This window comes from Malus domestica, chromosome 07 (assembly GCF_042453785.1).
Source record: "Malus domestica chromosome 07, GDT2T_hap1".
Classification (NCBI taxonomy): Eukaryota; Viridiplantae; Streptophyta; class Magnoliopsida; order Rosales; family Rosaceae; genus Malus; species Malus domestica.
This window is the reverse complement of record NC_091667.1, coordinates 24,060,660-24,065,390: the sequence shown is the minus strand read 5'-3', so window position 1 is coordinate 24,065,390 and position 4,731 is coordinate 24,060,660.

The following is a 4,731-nucleotide window of genomic DNA, read 5'->3' as shown; positions in this document are numbered from 1 at the left end:
AGGCATTCGCCCCCCCCACATAACATTCCAGCTCACTATTTTGGGCTTGCCGACATTTTGCCCTTTTTTTTTTTGGCATGCTGCCTTCTTTCTTTATTTATGTTTACCCTCTAGTGGGGCTATATAGATGTCTCTAAAAGATAGGAAAAGTAAATCACATCATTAAAAAAAAAAACTACTGGGACTTGGCAACAGCGAGATTTCTCCCTTCACATCAACCTCAGCGGTCCAGCTATTGGAGGAAAGCTTCACGTGGAGGCAGGTTTGGTCAGCAGGCATGGTCTCTCATACTTTGATAGTAAAGCTCTTTTCTTTTTTCTTTTGGCAGATGGCAGGGAATAATAATAGAGTTGTTATGAGAAAAGAATCTTATCTCCGCTTTTCCCGTGGTTTTTTTTCTTCAGAAAATGGGCATGGAACATCCACTCGCTTTCATGATGAAAGTTTTATTGTTGGTGGGCATCTTCTTTGGTGGTCGACAAAAGCCATTTTGCCTGATAATAAAGTTCACATCTTTATCTTCCCCTAGACAGTGGAGATGGCAGCATGTGACCAGTTGTAATCATGTTTGGCCGCAGCGTCACCATAGAGAGCAAATGTCACAATTTCATCCTTGGAGTACTTCTGCCCAAAAGCCAATCCGCGTCCCAGCAGAATCTGAGCGCCCACAATCAAATATTTTTTATCTGTTCGTTGGAGGCTCCCATGGTCACCTGCGGTATTTCATAATAGCTTGGTTCTGTGGTGCGCCATCGCAAAGAAAGATCTGGGCTTGGATGGTGGATCTACCCCCAACCACTCAAACTTTCTCTGTTCGATTGAATTCGATGAGAGACAATAGAAACGGTAGTTCAACTAGCTTCGGCAGATAGCGGGTCCAAGTGTCCTCCTCTTCCTCTAGAGAGTCCTTGAGAGTTCTAAGACCTGGGAAGTCGTGAGATGGAGACGTCGGTGGCTACCCAGTCGGCGCCGTAGAGCCCGTTGGTGGGGCAAATGTGGAGGAAGATGACAACATCGCTAGGGCAGAGATAATTCTGGATGGCCCATTTGATGGCGAAGGCACTATCATCGCTGAGATCGACGGCGAGAAGGTGGTTATTGGGATCGTCGTCGGTGGTGACGTCGGGCAAACCGAGGTATTGGCCGTGACTGGTCACCGAAAGGGTCATATCTGGCGCGATGAGGAACGACAGGCCCTCGTCAGGGATGGTAGAACTGTTGGGATAAAAGACGCTAACGAGGAGTGACGAACTGAAAGACACCACATGGCTTCCGTTTACTGCGGGATCAGAAGAACTTGAACCTGAATCTTCCCAGAGCGTGAAAGAGTGGTTGTAGAAGACTCTACCTGAGCGGTTGTTGAGGGTGAAGTTTGTGGCGGAGTCTGGCGTGATCTGGAACGCATCGTTGTTGATCGTCGCCAACTGGAGCACTACGAACTTGTTGTAAAAAGAAAGAATCTTTATGGCTCTTTTATGAGCAAAGACCTAGAGAAAGAGATGAGACTAGTTTCTTAGTCGGAGACTTGGGTTGGAGTCCTCTGAACTTCTCTGGTCGAAACTATTCGTCGACCTCAGCGGTAAGGTATTCAATGACAGCGGAGAGGTGGACTAGAGCTCCAGCACCGACACATTCAGCGTACTTTCCTACTTTCCTGCTTTCCTGTTTAGTTTTTAGGTTTCTGCCACCTTGATATGTAGAATCCTTAAAAAATGAGATGATTTTAGACAGCAAATGAACTTGGTAGCGTGAAAGGAATACCTAGTGTAACGACACCAGATATACGCTCCGGGTGGAGAGCAGTTACTAAGTATACAAGTAGTGCTCCAAAATCTTTCCCAATAAGAAAAGCCTTGTTAATGGCCAAAGCATCCAAAAGGGCTACGACATCGTGGACAAGATCAATGAGGATGTCATTTTCAGGATCAGCCAGTCCATAGCCCATGAAATGAATGGCTATTACCCGATAGCCTTTGTTTGCCAAAGCAACTAGTTGATGCCTCCATGTGTACCATATTTTGGAAATCCATGAAGGAAAACCACAGCCTTTGGACCGCTTCCGATTTCAGCTACGTGAAGCTTGAGTCCTCTTACTTCCACATGTTTGTGTTTTCCATTACTGAGACAGATGGATAGAGAGTTGGGTGTCTCTTGGGTTTTGCATATCCACGGTGGACAGTGGTGAGGTTGTGAAGGTTTCACGGTGGTGAGATGAAAATTTGAGAGAGAACCGACATAGCTTTTTATGTCGATTCCCACAGACGGCGCCAAATGTTGATGTACAAAACCGGAGGGATCTTGGAACAACGTAAATCCGACCATGAATCTGCAAGAAAGTAAAGAACATAAGATGTATCGTGGTTCACCCCAATGTTTAAGCTACATCTACACTGATGTTGATTGTATTTCTCTATATGAATGTATGGATTACAAGTGTGAGGGGAGTCCTCTAGAGAAAGAGAGAGTTTCTCTGTTTGTGAGAGGGTTGCTCTGAATATGAGAGCCTTTATTTAGGGATGTGAGGCATCAGGATTATGAGGGTAAGGAGTCTCTTTTATAGACTAAGTGCTCCTCCCCTTTTACATAAATCATGGGCTCAATGTCTAGAAGCCCAAGTAACGAGGCCCAATATAATATGGTACCAACAAAGTTCTTAGATGGAAAAAGAGCCCATTGATGTAGCTTCGGACTATGGCTTTTGTTTCCTTTCAACTTTGTCAATATGATGCACTTCTTCCTCGCCATACTCTTCGTCATGGTGATTCTTCTTTAGGTCAGGGTCGACGTCTCCATCATGCTGCGATTCTAACCATCTCATAAGCGTAGCAATCTACACGTCTTTCTTCTCAACGATCTTTGTCAACTTCATGATCGCCTCATTCATTTATGCAAGTTGATCCTCAATGGAGGTGGCGTTAGTGGTCATGACTAACGCAACCAAATGATGTGACTCTCCTCCAAACATCGAGGGTGCTAACAAAGTCTCTGTGCAGCGGTTGCTGGTTGGTGATCTGCAATAAGCTTCCACACTTAAGTCTGAGTTCGAAGCTAGTGACAATGAGTGCTCTCGTGAACCTTTTGACATGAACGAACCTTGCTCGCCATTCTAAGGTGTCCTCGTGTGTGCCATAGTAGCATGCTTCAGTGTGCCTAACGAGGTCAGGCTGATGACGATCTCGCGCCTCTAACGTTCCCCTTACTTCCTCAACAGCACCAACTTTGAAGTGGCATGTTGAAGAGTGGCAACCACCTTTGCCTTGCTCTGAGTTGTGATGCTAACGGATTCTCCACTTGCAGCATAAGTGCTCATGGTTATTCTCTTGGTTGCAAGAACGGTTTGTCCCTTCTTTAATGCCATTGAATTTTGAGTGTGCTTGGATGACTTGACTTCTAAATGGAGAAAGAGATGAGAGGTAGAGATGGTCCCACCGGGCGTGCCAAATTTGCAAACATGAATTTCCTACGGTAAATGAGACAAGAAAAATAATTGTTTGTATTAATGAATTTGTAGGGTTACAATCTCTTTACAACTTGATCCTCTGATTCGATCTCAGAAATGTGTAGATGTGCAGTGTTGTTGATCCAAGGGTCCCGATGACTTGATCTTAGATAAACGAATGCCACAAGGTTTTGGCTTTTGGCAATGAAGGAACCGGCATATGTAGGGGTGCTTGGTGGTTCTTCACGGGATTTGACGAAAAACACAAGGGATTTTCCAAGTCTTCTTGAGTGTTTGAGTGTTTATGGGGTTTGAGTGCTTTAGAGTTTCAGAATTTCAAAGCTTAAGCGTTTGGACATGAAATGATTTCTGGACCCTTTTCTTTGTCTTGGAACCTCCTATTTATAGACTCTCCAAGCCTTGCTCATTGATGGATTTGAGCTCTATTGTGGGCTTGATTAACGAAAAAACCAATAATCGATTTGTGGCCCAGTCCAGGATTTGTCTCAATCAATTAATATTTTATTTAATTTAATTACAATCAAATAATTCCTTTATGCCAAGTGTTGACACGTGTCATTTTTTATGACTCGTCCGATTTTGTTGAGTCACATGCCACATGTACAATTTGTGCGACATGTGCATGCCACGTATGCCCTAGCACGTCGAAACTTTAATGCATTGGTGAACATTTGTTTCACCAAAATTTTGATGTCTACAGCCCCGTAGCCTCTTTTATATCCATAAGGTACTTTGTTTGTATATATTTGCAAGGGTATGTGAAGGGGACTTAAATTCGATGTCTACTTTCTCGATTTTGAGTATGTCTTCCTCCGAGGATGTGATCGCCTAAGTTGCTTTAGGTTAGGGTTTTTTTGTTGTTTGTTTTTAGTGCCTTCGGGCCTAAGCTTGTGAAGGACTCCCATTGTATCATGGGTTATTGCTCCTCTTTTGCTTAGGCCTTTTACATTATCTATTTTTGTTTTGTTGGCTATTTTTGGGCCTTGTTCTAGTTTTTAATGGAAATAATCTTGTTTGACCCAAAAAAAAACAATTGTTACGAGTCCTGACTTCCTATAGGTTACACGTAGGTATCAAAACTATTATGGTTTCTTGAAAGGGTGATGTTATCCACACACCTTTTTTTAATCTATAAATCTCATACACCTTTCTCAATTTGCAACCATCAAATTGAATGAATTGAATATGACTAATGGATAGAGGTTAACAAGGAATATGTGTAGGAAGTAAAAATGAGCGTGTGGATAACATCACCCTCTTAAAAAATAAAC